Source organism: Nyctereutes procyonoides, unplaced genomic scaffold, assembly GCF_905146905.1.
Source record: "Nyctereutes procyonoides isolate TBG_1078 unplaced genomic scaffold, NYPRO_anot_genome, whole genome shotgun sequence".
NCBI classification, from domain to species: Eukaryota; Metazoa; Chordata; class Mammalia; order Carnivora; family Canidae; genus Nyctereutes; species Nyctereutes procyonoides.
In genome coordinates, this window is record NW_026575130.1 from 5,598,726 (window position 1) to 5,626,436 (window position 27,711).

Sequence of the window (27,711 nt, forward strand, 5' to 3'; positions counted from 1 at the left end):
CCAGGAAGAGGCCACCTCTGTGGAACTGCTAGGGGGTGGGTAGTTTATTGCCGCTTCCAACCACACCTCTATGCAGGGTGAGAAGAAAATGGTGCAGTCTCACTAAATGACTCGCTGCTGCTGCTGCTGCTGCTGCTGCTGCTAGTGCTGTTGCTACGGCAGCTCTGCTGTAGCACATGACATGAATTCCTGCCTTTTAAATCTCAGCCCTTCCCTCCTCCAAGGTTCATTTCTAGAAAAGAACCAATGCTGCCATTCTGGGAGAAGACAAGCACCGTTGGAGGTACTTGCCAGGCCACCGCTATAGCAATACACGGGTGAGCAGTCTGGGAAGGGCTGGGAGTAGCCCGGTCCTCACTGTGTCATTTACAGACCCACGTGAGGCTGCATTAGGGAGCTGCATTAAGCTGGGACTCGAAAGGAGCTGTCGGTGAGCACACAGCATAATCTGGGCTCAGCCAGGTTATCCCCCACCCCACCCCCCTGGAGAAAGAGGGGGCCCTCAAAAGAGGCAGAGGAGGGCAGAGGTTGAGAAAGGGTGACAGGAAGGCCGGCAAGACCTAAGACAACTCTCTCTCATTCTAACAGGCACACAGGTACTCATTATTTAATTACCAAAGGCTTTTGTTAAATACCAAGGTAACATTAAGGAATGTGATGAAGTAAAGTGGGATTAATGTTTCTAGATGTTCCTGTATATAGACCCGCAAAGGGAAACACAATGAAAGAAGAAGATACAACCTGGTAACTCAGGATGAACCCAGCACTTAATCTGATCCAAAAGTCAGTCAAAGGAAAAAATAATTGCCATGGCAGGGGCCAGCCTTCATGGGCACCGTGACGGTTCACGGGTCAACTAACTTCCAGCCGGCACTATTAGTTTCTTATGCATGGGAAGCATAGCCCTCTCTGACATAAACAGCTGAGAATTCATCTCCTTAAAAGAAATAAATAAAATTAGCTTTTATTAACTCCCTCCTCTGGAAAATCTTGTACGTATTTGCAAGGAAACACACATAGGTATTTAAGCTTCCTGGGAAGATAATATGTGGATGTGGGGAGGATTCCTATATGTTCTTAACTAGGTGAGTCATTGCCTGCCACTTGATATAACATAATTGAAATCTTTTCTCCTCTGAGTTACTTCAAGATAATCAGTGGTGAGGACTTTGAGATAATCAGTGGTGAGGATGTCAAAGCAGTCATTAGGAGGGAAGGTGGTTCAGGGAAAGCAGTAAGACTGGAGCACAATGTGTTCTTAACACCATCTGGCCTTTTTTCTTCATCTAAATACTTTCTTAAAATGTTTACAACCAAGCTAGTCTGTTTTGATTCATGGATGTCCTTTTAACTTAAAAACATGTGTCCCAATAAAAATGTGGCTGAGCTACAGACACACAGTGGTTTCCCTGTTAGTAAGGTTGACTCTTTCTGGCTTCTGCAGGAACAATGTTCTTTTCCCCAGTCCCTCTAGCACCTGTTCATCTTGTCTCACAATATAGTCTCCCCTCTGCAGATTTCCCAGAAGGAAGGTGGAAAATCATAAACACAGCTAGAGAAGAAAGTGGAGAATTCCTGTTGTTTTTTTTTAAAGCAAAAACAAACAAAAACCCAAGTTTATTTCATTAGCCTTTAATGAGCTCGATAGACCTACTTATAAAATTGAACAGTATCAATTGAATTATGTTGTTTTCTAATGCTGGGAAAATTACACATTTTTAAAACTTTAATCTGATAACAAGCTCTTGCAGGATTAACCATTTTAGTCCCCAAGATTCCCTCCCTTTTTCTTTTCTTTTTTCTTTCCTTTTCCTTTCCTTTCCTCTTTCTCTCTCCCTTTCTTTCTTTTTCCTCTTTCTTTCTTTTTCCTTTCTTTCATAAAGTCTGTGCCCAACTGGGAGCTAAAGCTCATGATCAAGAGCCGCATGCTCCAGGGACTGAACCAGCCAAGGGCCCCTGCTTTCCCTTTTCTACAACAGTGTTTGAGAACTTTTTCATTACTTTGTCTTGAAGAAAAGGTAATCAATCAGATGTTACTTTGTTAGGTGTTAGTTTGAATGACATAAATATTTCACAAAGCATGTGATTGCCAAATCTTTAAAAACAATAATTAAACTACTTCGCTTACGTATTTTCATTATATCTTAGATGCAAGGCAGAGGAGCAAAGTCACTGTGTTTTTATAGTACACTAGAAGGCAAATAACTTGTTCCAGATAGCTTTCCCAGGACAGTTTGCAATGGCAAGAGGGCCAAGTTTAAGTACTCTCAAATTGGCCCACCTCAGAAGGAACCCACTCAAAAAAAAAAAAAAAAAAAAAAAATTCTGGGCTCTACTACTCAAATCACAAAACAGGAAATCTCAGAACGGCTGTAAATATTTTTAAATGAAATAAACCGACTACAAGTCCTTTCTTAGTGTACAATGTTTCATTTATCTTTTTTCTAATCATAGAACACATTGCTTCCACCTGAGGTGGGTGGCCCTGTAGAATTCTTTTTGGAGCACCAGGCACATTAGACATTCCCATGCAGTGATAATGTCTCTCTACAACTAACTTATTCAATTGTAAGCTGTTGAGGAAATGATCTTTTAAACCATATCTTCTTGTATATTTGTGTTGCTCAAATTTTCCTATGATTTCTGTTTGAATGGGAAAAAAATCAGTGTCAGTCTTTCTGAGGAAAGAGAGTAGGGCACACTCACCAACTGACCTCTGCACAGACAGGGCACCAGGTTCCAGTCCCAGGAGCTCCCAGCCATTTAAAGGATACATGCGCCACATTAAAGTAGTCTTCCCATCAAGCTTCCAGCAGAGATATAATACTGGCTGAATTTTAAACTTGTAACAAAAGCTGCTTCCTTCCACAAAGCATCTTGGCCATCAATGGGATAAGCTTGTGTCTGCCTTCAAAGTAAGGAACACTGTGTCGTTTACATTTAAACTTGAGAGCCAGCCTACATAGATTGCCCTTCAGAGAGGACATACTTCATTTTAAAGACAAGAGAGAAAATGGCCATTTGCTGTTCTCAGAATCCAGCACTCCATTGATCAGAATCCAAAGAAAATCCTCTGCAGACATCAGGCATCAGTCAGGGCATCGTTCAATAACAACTGAGCTAGCCATATGCAACTTAATCCCCACTCTCTCTCCCAACCTCACCCAGGAGAAGCAGCTATGCAATTAAACAGCATATATTGTCACTCTACCACAAATGGAGTGTGGGTGGTAAGTGGGAAAAGAAACAGATGCACCACAAAGACAGTTAAATCATCACCTAATCAGGAAAAAAAAAAAGAAAGAAAGAAAGGTTCTGCTCACTTGAGCTATCTGCCAAGAGTTCATTCTACTCAAGTTCAATGGTGTTTTTTTTGTATTTGAGGATTCATGTGTGTTCTGAGACTCTCAAATGGTCAGGTAAGGTAAAGCAAACAGAATGAATGACAATGATGATACCTCATTTCCAGTTTGTTTTACTTGAAACCAAATCCAAAAGCCAATTTTACAACACAAAATTAATAAAGCAGAGCTTGCTAAGAATACTAGATCCTGCTTTCTGTTGAAAACAGTTTTGCGAGGAGAGGATTTGATTAAAATTAGAATATCAAAGTGGTGTAGTTCTACTTCTGCCTGAGGAATGGAAGCAAGGACACCCCAGTTCCAAGTCAAAATAAAGTATATTCTATAGTTTAAGATGAGGAAGAAGTGGTCTCAAGATCCCTGTCTTCAAGCCTCTGAAACAAGCTCTGAACACTTCTGATGTTTGGTAGAAACTTTCCAGCTAATAACAAGGGTAAGTACACAAGAAGCAAAAAGCTTCCCTCTGGTGATCGCTTTACATAAAGAAGATAAAGCCACATGAAGTGTAGGTCACAAATAGTTAGCATTTTATCACCATGGACTGTGGCCCTATAAGGACTGTGAGGATGATCAAGGGATTACTGGCAGCAGCCACATCTGCAGTGAGCAGAGGGAAGGAAAAGGCACAGAGAAAGGAAAAAAAAAAAATAGCCACAAGGAAAAGAGAGACACAGCCTATTTCTCCCTGCATCCCCCTGACCCTTATCCCTGGTTCTATTCATTCATCCCCAAGGTGTGAACCCAGGTGAAAAAAGATGAATATGCATTAGCCTAGCTTGCATAAATTGGAGTCAGCTCATGTAAAGGGGCTTGGATTTACACATTGTAAAAAACTCTTCTGACAGAAAAATCCCTTTGCTGAGGCTTCTTAATCAAATTTACTTTCTCTGTGCTCACTTTGACAGGAAATAAAGAAATAAGTTCATACAGAAATTGGAAAAGCCTCACAAGGCTAAAATCTGTCGTCCTTTTAATTTACTATATGTTATTTTAGATTGAAAGACCGGAAATTAATATTTGCCTTTCCAAGACACTTTGTTTCAGTTAAAATTTTTCTCCCTGTCATCTCATTACTGCATGGCTTCTATCTCTGGTGCCACCTTTTTATCAAATACAGTAACTGAGGGTCTAATATGAGCCAGTCAAGAAGGATTGGGGATCCACTAGTGAAAATGATAGTCTTAACAATCCAGCTGTTGTAAGTGAATTATTTTCAGACTTCTACACCATCTCAGTCACTGTGTATGATCTACAGTCACTCTAACTACAGATACTCAGATCTCAAATAGAAAGTGGCTTCACAATCTTCAAATGCTTGGCTTCAAGTGTGAAGCCATTTCTACATATCTTTAAATGTCTTCTCGGGGCTCTTCTCTTCTCATAAATGGACTTTTATTCTGAAAAACTTACTGATCTTGGATCAGAATGCCCCATAGTCCATTAGGGATTAAGACCTTGGAGTTAAGCTCTAACTCCTGCTGACAATTTACTGTCTTGGTTTAAAACACATATAAGTTGCCTTTTGGGTATGTAACAGCTTTTCATGAAAACTCTGGGCATATTTCTGAGCCATTTTGGTCAAATAAAAAGCACTAAACTGTGGTTAAGATGTAAGCCTGTTAGTCCTAAAGATCCCTGAAGACAAGATTTGTGTCTTTATCCATAAAGAAATTTTTATTTTTATTTTTATTTTAGGAATTATATTTTTATTCAGGAATTATACGTTAGTAGTTTTAGCATCTCAAAAGAAATAACTTTATTGGTAATGGAGAGAGAAGTTGGATAAATACTTGAAATTTTTACATTTACATAATGTCAATGAGAAGTGCTACTGGGAAATATGATAGACCATGTTTTAATTAGATTATTTACAAAAGGCAAAGATTAATTTTTCTTGATTGAGACAAAACTATTTTTTAATGGTTACCTGTTAATGTATTTATTTTATTTTGTTTTATTTACTTTTATTTAAATTCAAGTTACTGAACTTAGAGTGCAGCACTGGTTTCAGGAGCAGAATCCAGTAACTCATCACCAGCATACAACACCCAGTGCTCATCCCAACAAGTGCCCTCCTTAATGCCCATCACTCATTTACCCCATATCCTCACCCACCTCTCCTACAGCAACCCTCAGTATGCTCTCTATGGTTAAGGGTCTCTTATGGTTTGCCTCTTCTTTGTTTTCATATTATTTTATTTTCCCTTCCCTTCCCCTATGTTCATTTGTTTTGTTTCTTAAATTCCACATATGAGTGAAATCATATGGCACTGAGACAAAACTATTTTTAATTGTTATTCCTTACATGACTCCAAATTTAAGCCATGTGTATCTTAAATTTTTGTGAAATAATTTATATTTGCATATAAGTCAGTAAGGCTTAAAAGCTAGTAAACATGCATTTTTAATGACTGGGCTATATTAATCCTATACTTTCTATGGACCATGGATTATAGCTTTCTTACTCAGCATTCCTGGCCAATTGTTAGCAAAAATATCTCGTTATTTTCCAAGATTAACAATAGAAAGATGGTAAAATGTAATCTTAGAGTATATCCAAATCTGCTGAAGATCAAACATCAAATCAGTGACAGATGATTCAGATCTCCAGTTTTCCAACCCAATACCCTTATCATTAAAGCATGGAAATAAACACTTTTGGCAATTCCTACAATCAATTCTATACCCAGTAGAGCTTTTGTGCAGTGGATACAGCAATAAATATAAAACACTTATAAAATATGTTGTTTCAATAACACAGCCATTCAAAAAACAATCCTCTTGTGGTTGTATTGCTGGTACCAGAAAATTGAAGTGCTACAAAGTGCCACTCTTGTATCCATGAGTGGTTAGTAATATTTATGAAGGTATAAACATCTGGATTATTACTGCTTCTGGATGCCACCACATTTAGTTAACTATCTCCCCGCCCTCCTCACATAGACACTGATAAAGAGTTTCCATGAACCATTTTCATTTCTTCAGCAACAGATATAAGTTATCCTTTTTATTGCAACCCCTGTTTAATTGACCTATAAATAAAATCTGTTGCTAGGCAGTCAATGTTTCTTGCTTTAGGCATGACCAGCACTTTTCATTTTATACCTACTCATGCAGAGTCATGGTCCATAAATATGGAAACCAAAGCATAAAATTCAATCAAACTTTCTCTGGAAACCACATTTTCAATGCTACAGCATAATCAAACCTTTTTGGCAATGTGGTGTTTCTATCACTTCTAAATCAAATCAATATATATATATATATATATATCGATATATATCGATATATATATATATATATATATATATATATATATATATAGCATATGTTTCCAGTGAATAGAAGCCAGTCATTCAGACCAACCCTCTCCCTGAAACAAGCTAGGAATGTTGGATAAAATATAAATAACTTTTTATAAGCAACAAATAGCTTACATGATAATAAGGATTTTCTGAAGGAAAATGGAACCACTGGGAGATAAACAAGCAGAGAATTTGCTTTTGTTTCCTGAGTATATTTCCCTAGAAAATTTTCACTTTTGTTTTGAAAACATCATAAGCAAGGGGGTAGAAATCAAATGCCAGTATCTATATAAGGTGCAGGGTCTAATGGGGGGCCTCCCTACAATCATCTGAAACCTCAAAAATCTAAAGTCTTAGGCTATGGGTAGAATAATAAATAACCAGCTCTCCAGCAGATTTACAGCCGGGTTTTATTGCCTGGAGTTTCAACAAAACTCAAGCCTTGAACTTGGTTTCGAGTGATGTTCAAATCATTTTTAACCACAGGGCCTTAAGTAAATATATATCTTCTGTGAAGGAGTGACTTTCATCCTTGGCCTCAAATTATTTGCATAAATAATTTTCCAAGAAAGTAATTAGCCAAAAAAATAAAAGACAGCCTAGCATACAGCAGAAACAACAAAACAGAGAAACAGACCCATAAAGACTTATAACAAAACTGTGTATGGACAAGACAATGACACAAAAGGGATGAGTTATAAAAATAAAAAAACAAACATACAGTCTGGTTCCCCCAATGTAATATCACGTAGTTGAGAGGTTCAGTAATCTGAATTCATAGAGTTCAAGCTTATTTCACTTTTTTTTCTACCTCTCTACCAACCTATAGTAATTTGCATAAGAACAGATACTAATAAATGTTGGTAAATGAGCATTTTAAGCACCAAATAAATTGTAGAAACAATATGTACTGTAGGATGATATATATTTTAGGATTTCAGAAGCTTTATTTTTTTCTTAATAAACAGTTTTGATAATGAATAAATCATAACAGAAAATTGCACGCCTAAACATTTGAGAACACAAAAAGTCACCAAAATCTGATAAGGTTAACTGAAAAATTGCAATAGATTATATTTCACATGTTGAAAATTTTATATGAAAACAAACTTGATGGTTTAGGTAAAAACTTTAGCCAATATTCAATCCAACCAACTTAGTAAAATAAAAACTTAAAAAGGGGTGAGATATATACATATATATGATTTATATGTATATATGTATATGCAATGGAATATTACTCAGCCATTAAAAAGAAAGAAATTTTGCCATTTGCAATGTTGTGAATGGAGCTGGAGTGTATTATCCTAAGCAACATAAGTCAGTGAGTAAAAGACAAATACCATTTGGTTTCACTCATATGTGGAATTTAAGAAACAAAACAGATGAACATAAGGAAAGGAAAAAGAGAGAAAGAGAGGCAAATGGTAAGAGATTCTAAACTACAGAGAACAAACTGAGGGTTGCTGGAGGGGAGGTGAATGGGGAATGGGCTAAATGGGTGATAAGTATTTAAGAGGATGCTTGTTATGATGAGCACTGGGTGTTATATATAAGTCATGAATCACTAAATTCTACTCCTGAAACCCAATTAAACTGTGTTAACTAACTAAAATTTAAATAGAAACTTGAAAGAAGGGACTCCTGGATGGCTCAGCGGTTAAGCTCTGCTTTCGGCTCAGGGTGTGATCCTGGAGTCCCAGGATCAAGTCCCACATCAGGCTCCCTGAGGGTAGCCTGCTTCTCCCTCTGCCTCTTTCTCTGAGTCTCTCATGAATAAATAAATAAAATCTTAAAAAAAAAAAAAAAAAAAACTTGAAACAAAAAAAAAAGCTTCTTAAAAAAAAAAAGCTTGTGTATCCTCTTCTCCCACCAACAAATTTGTATGTTTACCAAGAGCCAGGTATGTTTACTACCAAATTTTTTATCCCAGTTGTATTTGTTATTACAGTAACATAATTTAAATAAGTCTTCTATTATGTAATGAACTATAAGTGCAAGAAAGCTTTTGTTTTATGAAAATTAATATGAATGCTTTTCAAGGACTTAATAAAGATGAATACCTGACAAATACCACTGTTCCATTACAGATATGTCCAAAACACGTGTAAAAACCTAGGGAGGAGGTTTTGGGAACCTCTAGAAATTCTGTGATCAGATTGTTTTGCAAGTGTCTTTAAGAGTAGGTATTAGTGCTTATTTGTCAACCAGAATGTTTAAGCCATTAGCACCAAATAGCTCTAAAGTTGACGTGACCCTCTTGTACATGAATCTTGTAGCTTTGGCTTCTTTTCCTCTGTAAGAGGTGATGACACATGGTACCCTAGAATGTGAGGAAGTGCAGACACCAGGTATAAGGAAAAGGAATCATTAAGTTCTGACTCCAATTAAGATAGCAAACTAGAAAATACAAATAATACCTATCAAGACATACCATTTATTCAAAAAAAAAAAACAAAGCAAAACCCCACATGGTGGAAAACTTTTAAACAAAACGCAATCACCCAACATTAAATCATTGGCAAAAGAATTCCAATCTACATGTTTCAGGTTAAAATAAAACACTTAAAGTATGTACACATCATTGTTTATGATTCTTTAACCATTTTCTTAAAGTCTACCTTTTTTATTACCTATAAGCACATTACATAATATTAATATTAATAAACCAACTAGATGTTGTTTACTAAAGGTTTTGATTTAATGTTTGACATTTTCAAAATTAGTACACCAAGGTATAGCTGAGGCATTAACAACTTCCTGTTTAGGTGTTAAAAGCAGATACTCCTAAGCACTATTCACCATTTTCTAGTCTATTTAACTAATTTTTTAAATCAATTAATCATATAACATAGTTTTAATATGTTTTTAATCTTTTTTTCATTTTTATTTATTTATGATAGTCACAGAGAGATAGAGAGAGAGAGGCAGAGACATAGGCAGAGGGAGAAGCAGGTTCCATGCACCAGGAGCCTGACGTGGGATTCGATCCCGGGTCTCCAGGATCGCGCCCTGGGCCAAAGGCAAGCGCCAAACCGCTGCGCCACCAAGGGATCCCCCATAGTTTTAATATGTTATAAAATAGAGCTTTTATTTGTGTGGTGAAGGCTCTTGAGTTTGAATTTTGAATTCCAACTTGGACTCTGTAACTTCAGGTACATTATCTAGCTTTTGTAAGCTCCAATCTCATTTTATATAGATTTTTATATAATGTCTACCTAACAGACCCAAGAGAAATAGCATACATAAAACATCTAGTAAGTGCTCAATAAATAGTAAATACTATGATTATTGTTCTGAGAAAAACAAACAAATATAAAACATAAATACAAAACCATGAAAGAGAAGAAAGGTAGACTAAGTAGACTTTTGAGACAGAAATTCAGGGAATAATAGGAAATAAGATAGGATCACCCCCAAAAATAGTGTGTGGGAAGAAATGCCAGTCACTCTGTATGATCATTATCATTAATAAGTTCACACTTTTTAAGACTATTTGGTAATGATAAAATCTAACACAAAGCTTGTAACACTGTGGAACGAGTCTTAAAAATCAGTGAACATTAGCTATGGTTTGAATGTTTATGTCCCTCCCACAAAATTCATACATTGAAATCATAATGCCAAATGATATTAGTAGAAGTCCTTTAGGAAGTGATTAGGCCATGAATGAGATTCATATCTTTATAAAAGAGACCTCACAGAGCTCCCTACCTCCTTTCCACCATGTTCGGATACAAGAAGTCAGCCACCTGGAAGAGAGCCCTCATTTCACCTGACCATGTTAGCACCCCAATCTTGGATTTCCAGGCTCCAGAGCTCTGAGAGATTAACTTCTATTGTTTACAAACTGCTCAGTCTATAGGATTTGTTATAGCAGCCTGAATAGACTAAGACAAAGTATGTACCTGAGAGCTCAGAGAGCTCCATGCTCAGTGAGGAGTCTGAAGATTCACTCCCACTGCCCTTTCTCCTCCAATAAATAAACAAATTTTATTTTTTTTTTTAATTTTTTTTTTAATTTTTTTTTTTTTATTTATTTATGATAGTCACACAGTGAGAGAGAGAGAGGCAGAGACACAGGCAGAGGGAGAAGCAGGTTCCATGCACCGGGAGCCTGACGTGGGATTCGATCCCGGGTCTCCAGGATCGCGCCCTGGGCCAAAGGCAAGCGCCAAACCACTGCGCCACCCAGGGATCCCTAAACAAATTTTATTTTAAAAAAATATGGGCCTGAGAGAGTATCTATTAACCCCATGATAACACAGCTCTTTACGCTCATTTTACTTAAGTGAATTCAGTACCAGGCCTCAATACAAACAAAGGGACACCACGTAAAAGCTTTGCTTTGAATGGAAAAAACAAAGAACAATTACGATTAGACCACCAAGTAGGCATCATTCCAAAGGGAAGGCTCTATAAGAAGTTCTTCTGCCAATGGATTTATTACTAAGGCAAAGTAATAAATAGTCTGGAGATGGAATACTTTTTCACTCTTTTATAATTAACCCCTAAAATTCAGTTTTAGTAGAAGGCAAAACTGGCTCCATTACCATAATAGATATAGAAGGACACAATCAACCAGTATATCAATGTGGCACACCTATGAAATACTGTGAAGAAAATTTATTAAAATAAATACTTTCTTCACTCATAAGATTGTAGATAAAATGCCATCTTTCCTAAACAAAATAAAAGCAAAAAAGACATACAACCACATAGTAGGAATTACAATGAACTTCCATAACTTGGACATTATTCTGCTTAAGTATTTTCCCTGCAGTGTCAGCATTTGGATTTTTACAGAGGAAAAATATTTACAACTCTACTCAAGAAGAGCTGACTTTGAATTTGGAAGAGTAATTGTGGATAGATCGGAGTGGAGAGTTTCCATTATCCTCGACAGCTTGCTGGGGTTTTTGCAGAGACAGTTCCGACCCCTTCTGCAATTAGAGCAGCTGCAGATATATCTCCTTTACATATTGATAATCTCCATTTTTTAAAGATTTATTTGTTTATGAGAGAGAGTGTGCACAGGGTGCGGTAGAGGGAGAGGGAAAGAGAATCCCAAGCAGGCTCTGCGCTGAGCATGGAGCCCTACACGAGACTCAATCTCACTACCCTGAGATCATTACCTGAGCGAAACCTAAGAGTCAGACACTAAACGGATTGTGGCACCTAGGCTCCCTAATAATCTCCATTTTGAGAAAAACTTACTGCTTAGAAAAAAAGAAAACAAAACAAAACAGAAGAGTAAAATAAACTATATGCTGTCAGTGTGTGTGTGTGTGTGTGTGTGTGTGTGTGTGTGTAAATGGAAAGTAATGGAGTATGATAGCCCTCTGCTGGATGAGAGAGATTAAATCTTGTTACAGGAAAGTACTATTTGAGGAACTCAATGTTTCACGAGATTTAGAGGACTACTCTACTGCTTGCTACCTATATTTTTTATTGTAGTTTAATGGATATTTTTCTGTTTTACAGAAAGACAGGAAATATCCTTTATGCCAAGCCATACAACGTAGCATTAAACTAGAAGAATCTAACGCAGATTATAAATTCAAATATTGTGCAGGATTCTTTTTAATAAAAATAGAAATTGAAACAAAGTACAATTTGAGCACAAAAGATATTTTGAGTTCTCAATTGTCAAATCCCTAGCTGGTATTTCTCTTAACCTCATTCTAGGCTAGATTACAATATTCATAATTAATATTAAAAATCATTTGCTAATATAGTCTCAAATTATACATTAATATGCATTAAGTCAGTTCTAGTCTTACGGACATTTGAGCAGTACAGTATGATCAGGTTTGGGTTTTTTTTTAAGATTTTATTTATTTGAGAAAGAAAGACAGTAAGTACCAGCAAGGGGAGGGCAGAGAGAGAGGGAAAATCAGGCTTCTCGCTGGCCGAACTTGAGTTCAGAACTGGTTCTCAATCCCAGGATCTTAAGATCATGAACTGAGCCAAAGGCAGAAGTTTAACTGATTGAGCTGCCCAGGCACCCAGGCATTTTGTTTAGTGTAAGAAAATTTCTCAATACAAAGGCAGAATCACTCTACAGTATTCAACTCTTAATATGGATATAAAATTTCTGAAGCATGTCCTAGAATATTATTATCATTACAAAAATTGTTTTACAAACGGACCGACCCTTCATGCTTATACCAATCCCAATTGGAAAAGTATTTTATTTGTGTTTGAAAACCTCAATGGTAAGCCTTAAAATGATTGAGTCTTGAAAAAGTCTCAAGATCCTGGGTCAATCATTAATTTTACTTCACATATCTTATCTTTTCAAAATCCCATCTTCCTGTGTTTCACTTAAAACTCCTTATTTTCAGCCCTCTCTGCATATGCCTCACTTCTGTCCCTGCTGCTTCCTAAACCATTGATAAAATTTTGCCTGGTTCAGTCTCTTCAACTTCCACACACTCACGATACTGGCCATTTGATATACACTTCCAAATTCTGCTAATCCTATCTTGAGGCAAAAAGGGATTGAGGAATTCCTTTCCAGTTTGCCAAAATGTAGGATCAATTCATTTCACATTTCATTTTAGATAACTGTGTCTATGCTTTGATGTTAAATTTAATCCCTAACTGGGTTGGTAAAATGTGTAGGACTTCAGAAGTGCTACCTACTGACAAGATTTACCTGTTTACCAACTGTTCATAATTCTACTGAATCGCCAAAGCTCTCCTGAATTTCTGTTTCCACTCTACCTGCCTGCTGGGACACTGCTGTCATGTCCATTAGACTTTCTCAATCTGGGTGGATTATTACCTATTTCCTGGGGCCATTTTATATGAACACCCCAATCATTGAGTATTTGGAGTCTAGCTACTTCCTGTGTCTGCTGTTCATTGTCCTTAATTAGATACTGCCAGGAGGGGTCCCAAGACCCTATATAACAGCACTCCTACTGTTTTTTTCTTTTTTAAGAATTTTTTTTTTAGATTTGTTTATTTATTCATGAGAGACACAGAGAGAGAGAGGTAGAGACATAGGCAGAGGGAGAAGTAGGCTCCCTGTGGGGAGCCCAATGAAGAACTTGATCTCAGGATCCTAGGATCACAACCTGAGCCAAAAGCAGATGCTCAATCTCTGACTCACCCTGGTGTCCCACTCCAACTAGTCTTGAGTTAAGCTTGCTTCAAACTTATGTACTCCTTGCTTGTGACCTAAGTTCCTTACAGACCTAAGTCTGCAGCAGAAATAACTGACATGCCTTGAAATTTGCAGACCAGTGGCCTTGAAGAGTGAAGGACCAGACCTTCCCAGAAGATAAGCCCTGACTACAATCCAAACACACCTGCCCCGGAGAATAGCATGTCTGTTCAGGATCATATCAACAAGCAACTAGCCTGGGTACCTGCATCTCCTGAACATAGGCCCCCTTCCCTTTTTCTGCACCTTCCCCCTTTAAGACCCTCCAGCCTCATCTAGGTGTAGAAGAGGGTCTTTGAATAGTAGTCTAAAATCTCCCCAGGCTGCTGGCTCTCTGGATAAAGCAACCTTTCCTTTCCTACCATCACTTGTCTCTTGAGTATTGATTTTCAAGTGGCAAGTAGCCAAACTTGAGCTCAGCTCAGAACTGGTTCTCTGTCCAGTAACAATACTACACTTTTACCAATATTAGGTTTTTCCACCCTCACCCATTATATTTTATTTTACTAAATTTATTTTATTTATTTTTGAAGGATTGTGGGGTTTCTTTTTTTAAGATTTTATCTTATTAAGAGAGAGCACAAGCAGGGGCAGGGGCAAAGGGAGAGGGAGAAGCAGACTTCTTGCTGTGGGGCTCAATCTCAGGACCCTGAGATCATGGTGTGAGCCAAAGGCAGATGCTTAACTGACTGAGCCAGCCAGGCCTCTCTCTATTTTACTAATTTTAAGTAACAGACGTACTTCACTTGCCGTCCTTTTTTTTTTTTTTTGATCCTATCTTCTCTTTCAATTTTTTCTTAATTACACATTTTTCACAATTCTTTTCTTCAAAGCAACTGTCCAGATTTGTAAAGTTCTTAGTGTGATGAAGTCTGCCAAAATTCTTAAAAGAGCAAAAACTCCTTTCTTGGGATCCCTGGGTGGTGCAGCGGTTTGGCGCCTGCCTTTGGCCCAGGGCGCGATCCTGGAGACCCAGGATCGAATCCCACATCGGGCTCCTGGTGCATGGAGCCTGCTTCTCCCTCTGCCTCTCTCTTTCTCTCTGTGTAACTATCATAAATAAATAAAAATTAAAAAAAAAAAACTCCTTTCTTTTTCTACCCCTTTTCCCAACCCAGAATTCCCACCACGTCTCCATCAAAATCTCTGTTTCTCTGTCTCTCTGTCTCTGTCTCTGTCTCTCTCTCTCTTACACACACACACAGCATTTAACTTTGAAAAAAAAAAAGGATTGTGGTATTTCACTGAGGGAACAAGAACATTATTAAGTAGAGGTTATACTCCTAACTTAATATTGAAAAGAGAAACAGAAAAAAAAAAAAAAGAGAAACAGACTGGAGAATGATAATGTGGACAAAGAAGATTTACCCTTCAGCCTGTTCTAACACTATCAAATACTACAAAACCCCAGGTTTCCGAGATCATTGCTATTTTAAAAATTACTGCCTGGGTAAGCAGTTTGTGTGTCTTCAGAGGGAAAGAATGAGAGGCATGAAGGAGGAAGGGGACAAAAAGAACAACTAATTTTTTTTAACTTGCTACAATTCAAATATTAGTCTTTTACTACAAAGCTAGGCTTATCTTCCTCTTGTTTTAGATTTAAATAAACAGGGATCCCTGGGTGGCGCAGCGGTTTAGCGCCTGCCTTTGGCCCAGGGCGCGATCCTGGAGACCCAGGATCGAATCTCATGCCGGGCTCCCGGTGTATGGAGTCTGCTTCTCCCTCTGCCTATGTCTCTGCCTCTCTCTCTCTCTCTCTCTGTGACTATCATAAATAAATAAATAAAAAATTTAAAAAAAGATTTCAATAAACATCTAGATATTTTTTAAAGATTTTACCTATTTATTCACGAAAGACATAGAGAGAGAGGCAGAGACACAGGCAGAGGGAGAAGCAGGCTCCATGCAGGGAGCCCAACATGGGACTCGATCCTGGGACTCTAGGATCCTGCCCTAGGCCGAAGGTGGTGCCAAACCACTGAACCACCGGGGCTGCCCCTAAACATCTAGATTTACACACATACTCCATTTCCTGAAAAAATGACTAACATATATACTCTATCAACTCCATATAGCTGACTTTTAAAACACTGACAATAAAAGCTTGTCCTCCTGAATGCTGATGAATCATTCAATGTACAAATAGTATTCGGTAATGCATTTCCAGAGATCCTAGGTGCTTCAAAAGTACTAAGCACATATTTCAGCTGGATTTTGCTTAGTGCTAAGCCGGATTCTCCATTATTTTAGCCACTTACAATAAATTCATGGTGATGTATACTAGAGCAACATTTGACTACTTTCAAAAATTGCTGTTTAATATTTCCCTTTATTTCAAAAAATCACTAATATTTCCCTTTATTTCAAAAATTCATTTTCCACTTCGAAGAACTCTATAGTCTTAGATAACACTATTTTTAACAGTTGCTGTTTGGGATGCCTGGGTAGCTCAGTGGTTGAGCAACTGCCTTTGGCTCAGGTCGTGATCCTGGGGTCCTGGGATTGAGTCCCGCATTGGGCTCCCTGCAAGGAACCTGCTTCTCCCTCTGCCTATGTCTCTACCTCTCTCCGTGTCTCTGATGAATAAATAAATATAATCTAAAAAAAAAAAAAAAAAAAAGAAGTATCACAGTATTTGTGTTTCACACTAAGGTCAATTGCATTTTATGTTATGGATTACAGCAATACAAAAAGCCCCATTTGTGATTTAATTACACCAGGAGTAGACAAAACAAGGGTGTATTTTTTTTTAAATTTTTATTTATTTATGATAGTCACAGAGAGAGAGAGAGGCAGAGACACAGGCAGAGGGAGAAGCAGGCTCCATGCCCCGGAAGCCCGATGTGGGATTTGATCCCGGGTCTCCAGGATCGCGCCCTGGGCGAAAGGCAGGCGCCAAACCGCTGTGCCACCCAGAGATCCCCACAAGGGTGTTTTTACATGGGTTTGATGAAAAGTTCCTCTCGGGTCCCTACTGAATTTCAGACAATTCAGATATTAAACAGATATTTTATAATTGAATTTTCTAAGTGGATGAAGGCAAGTAACTTAGGTAAATGTAACAGGAAGGAATAGTAATTCTGTGAAGAACAGAACAACGTAATTAGATGTTGCATGTCTGTTGTATTAACTTTTTCTTTTGTCCTCTACCTCCCCTCTCTCTGCAACATCCTTTTCTTTTTTCTTTTCTTTTTTTTAACATCCTTTTCTTTTGATCCAAAGAGGAGAAAACTTAGAAGTATAGGGGGAAATAATGTGAGACGTCAGTCAGGTATCCAACATTAAAGGATGGTACAAAATAGTTTCACCATCTTAAATATCTCCATGCTTCACCTATCACTCTTCCATCTCAGCACAGAAACCCCGACAAACACTGATCTTTCTATTATCTCTATACTGTTGCCTTTTCCAGAATGGCACATAGTTGGAATCAAATAGCATGAAGTCTTTTCAGTCTTGGTTCTTTCACTCAGCAATATGCATTTAAAATTCTTCCATGTTCATAGCAGCAATGTCCACAATAGCCAAACTGTGTAAGGAGCCTCAGTGTCCATCAACAGATGAATGGATGAAGAAGACGTGGTCTATATACACAATGGAATATTACTCATCCATCAGAAAGGACGAATACCCACCATTTGCTTCGATGTGGATGGAACTGGAGGGTATTATGCTTAGTGAAGTAAGTCAATTGGAGAAGGACAATCATCGTATGGTTTAACTCATACGGGGAATATAAGAAATAGTGAAAGGGATTATAAGGGAAAGGAGGGGAACTGAGTGGGAAAAATTAGAGAGGGAGACAAACCATGAGAGACTCCTCTAACTCTGGGAAATGAACAAGGGGTAGTGGAAGGGGAGGTGGGCGGAGGGATGGGGTGACTGGGTGACAGGCACTGAGGAGGGCATTGACAGGATGAGCACTGGATGTTATACTATATGTTGGCAAATTGAACTACAATAAATACATATATATAATTCTATATAACTCCTCCATGTCTTTTTTGTCACTTGAGAGTTCATTTCTTTTGATCACTGAATAGTGTTCCATTACATAGATCAACACAGTTCACTTATCCATTCACATATTAAGGGACATCTTGATTGTTTCAGGTTTTGCATAATTATGATTAAAGCTGCTATAAACATGCAGTTTTTGTGTGGACAGAAGTTTTCATCTCACTTGGGTGAATACCCAGGAACACGACTGCTGGATTGCATGGTAAAACTATGTTTAGCTTTGCTAAGAAACTGTCAAACTGACTTCCCAAGTGACCGTGCCACTGGCATTCCCACAGTAATAAATAAGGGTCCTTATTACTCCACATCTTTACCAGTATTTGATAGTATCAGGTTTTTTTTATTTCAATAATTCCAATAGGTGTACAATGGTGTCTCGTTATTGTAACTTGCAATTCCTTAAATTTACTATGTCCAGCATATTTTAACATGTGTATTTGCCATCTTTCTATTTCTTTCCCCCAATCTTTTTATACATTCCTTTTCTTGTCTTTTTGTATTAACTAAGCTTCCCCTGTGAGGTAGAATAAGAAAAGTGAGAGGGAACATTCTTGTCTCTTCTCAGTCTCAGGGGAAAGCATTTAATTTCTCACCATTTAATATAATGCTAGCTGTAGGTTTTTTGTATATGTTCTTTTTTTTTTTGTATATGTTCATTATCAAGCTGAGTAAGTTTCCTCTATTGTTAGTTTGCTGTTATATATATATATATATATATATATATATATATATATATATATATATTAAAACTTGATATTGGGAGTGCCTGGCTGCCTTAGTAAGTGGAGCATGTGACTCTTGATCTTGAGGTTGTGAGTTTGAGCCCAATGTTGGGAGTAGAACTTACTTAAAAACAAAACAAAACAAAACTTGATATTGCATTTTGTCAAATGTTTTTTCTACATGTGATTTTTCTTCTTTACCTTGTTGGTCTAATTGATTTTTTTAATGTTGAACCTAACATGTCTATCTAGAATAAATGCCAGTCATGATGTATAAATCTTTCTTATACATTCTCTTTGCTAGTATTTTATTGAGAAGTTTCACATCTATTTTCATGACAGATATTGGTCTATAGTTTGGCTTTTTTGTTATTTCTTTATCTCATTTTGTTATCAAGGGAATGAATATTTGTCATCAAAGCATGCCATCTGACACAATTTGGTACAAAGAGCATAGTCAGGTATTAATCACTTCATATAGATAATTCTAGCACAGCACAGAGAAGGAGTGTCTCACTTTAAACTAATCCAATGAGATAAAAGGAAAAGGAAAAGTGCACTGGACAATTTTTTTAAAAGCATTAACAGACAACCTTAGCCAGAAGAGAAATTAAAGGAGTGGTAATAATTTGTCATACAGAGGACCAAATAAAATAGCCTATGATGGCCTTAAAAGCAATTAATACTGGTTTGGTCTAAGGTTGACTGGTAGGCTGGGTGTTCCAGAAATCTATTTGAATGGTACTGTGAAAAAATCCAATGTCTTTCCTTAGTAGCTGTTCTCCTTTCTTGCTTTGATAAAATCACCATGATAATAATTGGACATGTGGTTGCATAGTAGAAGGCTATATTTTCCAGCCTCATCAGAAGCCAAGTGTGATCACATAACTCTGTGATGACCAATAGGATTTTTTAAAAAGTTGCTTGCAACTTTTGAAATTCTCCTTAAAGACAAAGCATGCCCTCCCTTTCTCCACTCTGCTGGACATAATGGTTAGATCTTGAGCCATCAGTTCAGGCTATGAGGTAGAAACCTCATGGTGAGAATGGCAGAGCAAAAGATAGGTGAACCCTGGATTCCTGACCCAGTCAAGTGCGTATCATACCAGCCCCAGATTATTCATGTCTCGATTTATTTGATGAGAGAGAAATGAACTTCCAACTCATTTAAGCCACTGTTGCTGTGGATCTTCACTGGTTCTAATGGCAAATCAATTATTTAATCAATTAATCCTAATTAATAAAGAGACCAGGGAGCCTTTTGGTAAAGAACTCATCCAAATGGAAAGAGGATCAAATCACAGGAGATTCATGTAGTAACAAGGTCTTCTTCATGAAACAGGAAGAGCTGGCTGCTGTCACAGACATTTAACTCCTTATCAGCTCCCAAGTCTTCCTCATATTTGAACCTTATTCAAGGAATTAGGATGGATTTTGTAAGGCACTGGGACACAAGCAACATTACACCCTTCAACATAACATAATGGGGAATGAACTCCAATCAGATAACATGTATCTTTGGCACCTGAGTGCTGGTGACTCAGTGGAGCCTGGTGATAGAGGAGTAGGCAGTGGAAGAAAAGGGACAATGTGTTCAGACACTCTATGGCAGCTGATAAGATAGTTCACATGACTTGTTCATGAGCACACGTTAGACCCCACCCGGAGAGGCCCCCTCCAAAAAAGAAATACAAGAATAGTGAATGGAACAAGAAGAGCTGGCTTTTCAGGAGATTGAGATGCTGATATGCATAAAAGAAGACATGTGACTATTAAACTAACTTTATTTGGATTCATGGCTGAAGAGACCTAAGGAAACTTGGACATCTGGATATGGTCTCCATCTGCCATTGCCTGAATTACACTTACCTAATACAAACCCACATGTACAAAAACCAGAGAAGAACATAAATGTAAGCATACACAGACAATGAGAGGTACAGTAGAAATCTATTTAGATGAGATACTAGGCAAAAATAAATATTCCAGAGTTCCTGTCCTCAGCCAGAAATCAGAAGGAGAAAGGTATGTAGTGATGGTGGCCTAGAGGAGGTGAGTAGAAAAGTCTGAGAAAAAACCTAAGTGGGCTACAGATACTCATGCCTAACTCATAACTGGCCCTGACCAATTCAAGTATTTGAAGTTCTCTTTTTCCTATGCTGGAGGATTTAATTTTCTATAGACTAATTATTATTACACTTACAACCAGAAAAACACAATATCTGCTTCGCTTATTTTAACCTAGACCCTTTCCCTGGTTTCCCTCATTTTATTTATGATTCCTCTTTTCTACTGCTGTGGACAATAGAATAATAGAAATACTATCAAGAAAGGACATGCTAAAAAATAATCATTTAAAATCTGAATACTGAATACTACTTGTCTTCCTGCCTGATACTAATCACAAGCAAACCTCCTGGTTACCTACGTTCATCATTAAAATAACTTCAAATTAACAATGCCATTGTTATGTAGATCATTGATGTTTACATATACAGGTACAATTTCAGAGTTCTTGGAGTATTTTACCAAAATTAAAAGCTGTAAGAAAAAAACAAAAAACAGGTAATATAATAAAGATAGATAGATAGATATAGATAGATGATAGATAGATAGATTTTATTTATTTGAGAGAGAGAATGAGTGAGAGAGAGAGCACAAGCTGGGGTGGAAGCAGAGGGAGAGGAAGAAGCAGACTCCCCACTGAGCAGGGAGACTGTGGGATCATGACCTGAGCTGAAGGCATGACCGAGCCACCCAGGCACCTCTAATAAATAAATATATATATATATATATATATATTGAGGAAGTATCAGCAGGATAGAGAAAAGATAGCCAGAGAGAATTAAGTGTCTTCTCTTAGAAAATGAAAAGCAGTGTAATTCTTCCTCTATCAAAAAGTTGTGAGCAACAATTGCATTAAAGCATCAGCTAGCATCAGAACACTTTTTCCATTCGAGGGAATCCTGAGATTAGAGGAAAATAGTTCCCACCTCCCATCATGGATGTTCCATTTCACCAGCCCTGCCGATTAGTGCATAGGATCTTAGCTAACGTGTGATGGCTCTTTGCTAAAATCTCGCCTCTTTGAATCTCGCAGCAGTGCTATTCTTCAAAGACACCACTGGAGGCCAGTCATGCTACAGTTTATACTCCAGCCACACCCCGAATTTAAAAATGAATATATCTAATCTATAGTTAGAAATCAGTGCTTTGTGACTAAACACAAATAAATGCAGACAAATCTCACTTTAATGTTAAAATTCAACTCAGTAGTAAAATTTTTGCTGGAGAAAAAATGGAATCTGGTTTTGATATCTCAAATACCACCATCCATCCACAGATCACTAAATATGTTGATTCTCTCAATGTGGTGATGGCTTTTTGGCTTATATATATGTCAAAACATCCAACTGTACCCTACACTAAATATACACACTAAATATCTATATCAATCATATCTTTAAAAGCTGCTGAGAAAAGGAAGATAACTGAGATCCACTGCAGCTTTAACTTTATATTATATACAAGAGCAATACAGTGCTCTCCATGGCAATAAATTCTTTCTGGTCCTCTTGGTGCTGAAGTAATTGTTTTGAATACATAATCAAAGGTTTCCAGTTAAATGTCCAAACTTGTAAACTTTACATAAATGAGATTCCTTCAAGACCGTATCTTTTCTAATGACTTTAAGTCGTTGCCTCAAAGATAGGTTGATAAGTCTTTACTTATTTACTAATCTAATGATTAAGCAAAATAGCATTCCTCTACTTTTTAAGAAACTATTCTTTTTTTTTTTTTTTTTTTTTAATTTTTTTTATTATTTATTTATGATAGTCATACAGAGAGAGAGAGAGAGAGGCAGAGACACAGGCAGAGGGAGAAGCAGGCTCCATGCACCGGGAGCCCGACGTGGGATTCGATCCTGGGTCTCCAGGATCGCGCCCTGGGCCAAAGGCAGGCGCCAAACCACTGCGCCACCCAGGGATCCCAGAAACTATTCTTTTTAAATCACAGAGGAATTCAATAGGATATGACTTGCAGATATATTAGAATAAGCAGAGAAGGGCAGCCCGGATGGCTCAGCGGTTTAGTGCTGCCTTCGGCCTAGGGCATGATATCCTGGAGTCCCGGAATCGAGTCCCACGTCGGGCTTCCTGCATGGAGCTTGCTTCTCCCTCTGCCTGTGTCTCTGCCTCTCTTTCTCTCTCTCTCTCTCTCTCTCTCTCTCTCTCTCTCTCTCTGCCTCTCATGAATAAATAAACAAAATTAAAAAAAAAGAATAAGCAGAGAAAATGACTTTTATTTGCAATTACTTCAATTGCAATTTAATTTAAATATTTATTTAATGTGGGGCACCTGGGTGGCTCAGTCAGTCAGGTGTCTGCCTTTGGCTTAAGTCATGATTTCTGAGTCCTGGGTTTGAGCCCAGCATCCAGCTTCCCACTCAGTGAGGAGTCTGTTTCCCCCTCCCCCTCCTCTCTGCACCCTGCCCCCTCTCATGTGCACTCTCTGTCTCAAATAAATAAATTAAATCTTTAAGACACACACACACACACACACACACACACACACACACACACACGTTTATTTAGTATGTTGGCCATATGTTCACCAGGAAAATTTATCATCATTAATTGAAAAGAGAAACAAAAACAACCAACTAAGGAAGCTAAAGAAGTTCTATTCATTTATGAAAGTTTCATTATACACTCGGGTCCAACATAAACACTGGCTGAATTAATTATGAATTTGAGACAGATTTTCATCAAAGAAGAATCACAGTGAATTCCAAACACTTAAGTTCTTGGTTATCATAGAGTTGACATTTTTGCTACAAGCTCTATTACTAAAAAAAGGAAGCAACAAATTTCAGTGAATTTTCAAATGAAGAACAATTAGGGTGAAGTCACTGTCTTTCATTCAGTGAAGATTTGTTGCATGCCTGCGATAATTCAGCCAGTGTGCTCACATAGTGCCTGGACAATAAGGTGATAGAAGAGAGGACAGAAGACTTTTATCTGAAGCTTCAATGAATGTGTCAATACTATTACATAATGAGCAGAATTTCAAAATAGCAAATTATTTCTTGTACAAATAATGAGTTTGGGACTAAATATAGAGAATTAAAGCATATATTTGTGGCCGAAATGGTAATTTAATAACCTGAAAGCTTATAGAGAATTAAAGCATATATTTGTGGCTGAAATGGTAATTTAATAACCTGAAAGATTTTCTAAAGCTTCTAAAAGTACCCAACCTAGTGCCACAAAACAGCAGCCATCTGAACACCTTATCACAAATTCTTATAGATTAAGATAACAGATGCATAATAATTGGGTTTTGACAATTCTACAAAATCCATTACCCAGGCCTTTGGGAAATCCATTGGAGATTGGATGCATGTCTGACAGAGATAAGCCAAGAGACGGTAGAAGAGAATGATTAAGACCAGACATTGTGAAACACCTGGGTGGCTCAGCAATTGAGCGTCCACCTTGGGCTTAGATCATGATCCTGCAGTCCTGGGATCGAGTCCTACATCGGTCTCCCCACAAGGGAGCCTGCTTCTCTCTCTGCCTGTGTCTCTGCTTCTTTGTGTCTCTCATGAATAAATAAATAAAATCTTTAAAAATATATATACACATATCTTTAAAAAAAATAAGAGCAGACATGGAAATAAAACTGCCAGAAACAGTTTGTCTAGATTCTCTGTGAATCTAGACAAAGTTTTATTTCCTCCCTATGCTGCAATTTCCTCATCTATGAAGCTGGGCTGTCTAATAGGGATAAATTAGTTAATTAATGTGGAATTCTTAATATATTGGCACATAATAAGCACTCAATAATGTTAGCTACTATTATTTAAAGCTAATTTGGACAATTTTCAAAATTATCCATGTTCATCTATTTCATCTCTTTGTTTCAGAAAGTTGAACTACCATCATTTGATAATTTTTCTTCCTAATCAATCTTAAAGTTGCCAGCTGGTGTGAAAATCATAACTTCACTCTGAGAAAAAGTTAACAATGACAAACACAATAAAATTCACAACCTTTAAAATATATATATAGATAAAGTGTTACATCTTAAATCTTTTTTTTTTTTTTTTATTTTATGATAGTCACACACAGAGAGAGAGAGAAAGAGGCAGAGACATAGGCAGAGGGAGAAGCAGGCTCCATGCACTGGGAGCCCGACGTGGGATTCGATCCGGGGTCTCCAGAATCGCGCCCTGGGCCAAAGGCAGGCGCCAAACCGCTGCGCCACCCAGGGATCCCAAGTGTTACATCTTATAAAGACCATACCAACCCAAAATTCGATCAAAGAATTGGACTACTCTTCAGTTTGCCTTAATTTCTGAATTTGGAATTCAAGGCAGTTTGGAGTTATAATTCTTCTTCTCCATTCTTTGAAGTAGTTTTACAGGAATATTTTTTATTTAAACTCAATTAACATATAACATATTACTGGTTTCAGAGGTAGAGGTCAGTAATTCATCAGTCTTATATAACATCCACTGCTCATTACATCACGTGCCCTCCTTAATGCCCATCAAACAGTTACAGAAATATTAAGAGAAGTCAAAATTTCAGGCTGTCTTGGACTGGATATCAATATAATGCTCCTAAAGATGCCTGATAAGCAGCATTTTAAGAGCAGCAGGTGCAATCTGTGCTGAAGTATTACTGCCCAAATCAGCTTTTATGGTATGGTTCGTAGACAGACCGAATCTGTATCACTTATTCAGAGCTTGATCAGGAGGCAGATACATGAACTCTTACGTTCATCTCTTCACTTTGCACCCTGACACCAGAGAGTCTCCACTCTTTGTCACTAATGTACCATTGATATGCCCAGTAGCAGCCCCCAGATTCTTTAGTTATTAAACATCAGGGAGTTTGGCTCTGTTCAGCCATAATTCTGTCACCTTTTCAAACTCAGTACCTCACACAGGCAAGCAGCTTATGTGAGTATGGGAAGTAGGGTCATGGTGACCAGCTTATAAATCCTTTTTGACACATCAATACATTTTTTCAATTTGACCACAGTTGAAACACAATTTAACATTAATTCCAGGCATAAAATATAGTGATTCAACAACTGTATACATTATGCTATGCTCACACTTGTGCTATGCTCACCACCATTTGTCACCATGCAATGCTATTGCAATACCATTCACTATATTCCCTATGCTGTACCTTTTATTCTCATGACTTCTTCATTCCCTAATTGGAAACCTGCATCTCTGAAGGTTGTTAATTTTTAAGAACTTCTTCCTAAATAAAGTCCCAACATCTCACTCAGCCCTCCCTTAGAAAAGAAATCCCGTATCTTTTTTGTAGCACCATTGCAGTTTCTCATTTTAGAACTCATTTTTGCACACTGCAACAATATTTTGAGATGCCAAAAGGAATTATATTTTAGAAGGAGGAATTGGGATTGAGTTATCTGGCATTTCTGCATTAGTCAGGATGATCCCATGTCCATAATATGATTCCACAGACTTCTTGGTGTGGGAGTATCTGGGTCTAATACTATTAACTACCCAAAAGATGGCAAGACTTTGACTTCACACAACTTTTACTCGTTGCTTGATTCTACACACACAAGCAACAAAACATTTAATTTTTAAAAATCACATTTTATTACATTTCAAAAAACCAATAATGCTTCCAAGTCTTGAGGAAAATTTCTATGCCCTATGAAATAGATTTTGTTTCAAATCTCTCTTTCATTTATTTTTAATCTATTAAAAACACCTTTCAACTATAAATCCCAGCATCTTCTAGAAATCTTAATAACACCTTAGCTTACAGAGGGTTCTATTTATAGGCTTTCAAGGTACCTTCACACTCATTTTCTTCTTTCAAATAGCTCCTTCACAGTGATAAAGTAGGACAAAATTAGAAGACACATTTAAGAATCTAAATCTGCATTCTAACATTTTTAAATGCTTTGGTAATAGTGCAACATAATACATCTTAAAAAGCAAAATCGGAAAAGAATAGTGGCTGATTAAGTTGGTCATAGAATATTTGCAATTCTTCCCACAAGAGATAAAATCTATTTTCCACCTGTTGAACCTGGGATGGCCTTATGACTTGCTTGGACTAAAAGAACGTGGTGAAGTGGCACCGTGGGACTTCTAGAGCCTAGTCCTTAAGACATCCTACAACTTCCATTTTCACCTTCTTGGAATGCTGTCCTAAGACTACACTATAAGAAAGCTAATGGAGTCTAGTGGAGCATGACAGAATTTAAATTATTGTTGTTTTAAGCATTAAGTGTTGGGGTAGTTCATTACGCTGTGATAATTAACTATGAGAACTATAGCTGAGAAAGATCAAATGATGCATTTAAGCAGAACTGACAGGTGACACCATACACAGGAGAGCCAGAAAAGCCTGTATTCCAATTCGGGATACAGTCATCCAACTTCTCTGGGCCTCAGTTTACACATTTGTATAGTAGGGTGCTAATTATGTCTGTGTAACAATTGTAGCAGGTCAATGAACTACTGTGTTCCACTAGCAGAGGTAAAGGCCCATATGCAGATAAATGTTACTTTCCTTTCCAGCTCAGGTCATTTGACTTCTGTTTCAGTGTCTTTTGGAGACATACAATGTTCTTCTTTTCTAAATACCGTTTTGTAAAAGATTAATATTCCGAGGTTTTTGAGCTTTGTTACATGAAGTCCATTAAAATAAGACTATGATCATGCTTTTAGAACTGTGAGGCCAATTGTTCATGATGGTGTGCTCTTAAATCCTCACCTTACACAGGTAAACACTTCCACTTTAAAATTATGTTTGAAAATGAAGGATGGTGCTTGCTTTGGCAACACATATACTAAAATTGGAACGAACAGAGAAGGTTAGCATGGCCCCTGCACAAGGATGACATGCAAATTCATGAAGCGTTCTGTATTTTTTATATGTTGGCATATCGAACTTCAATAAAAACAAATTAAAAATAAAAAAATTTTTAAAAAGAAAATGAAGCATGATGCTAATGCTAATACTAATGAAGGCCCTCTCACATAGCCAGAAAGGCGCCTGTGAAAACTCCCAGTGACTCAATTGTGCCTCTCAGGGAGATGCCTCCTCCTCTGGAGAACTCCA

General features: G+C 37.4%; 1 protein-coding gene and 1 non-coding gene across 9 annotated transcripts in view; one reads left to right on the top strand and one right to left on the bottom strand.

Annotated features, from left to right (window-relative positions):
• Positions 1–27,711, bottom strand: part of ANK2 (ankyrin 2) — a 654,899-nt gene that overhangs the window by 261,005 nt on the left and 366,183 nt on the right. The window lies entirely within an intron of this gene.
• On the top strand, positions 27,416–27,521 carry LOC129521272 (U6 spliceosomal RNA). The gene has a single exon (XR_008666786.1). It is a non-coding gene; the product is annotated as a U6 spliceosomal RNA (small nuclear RNA).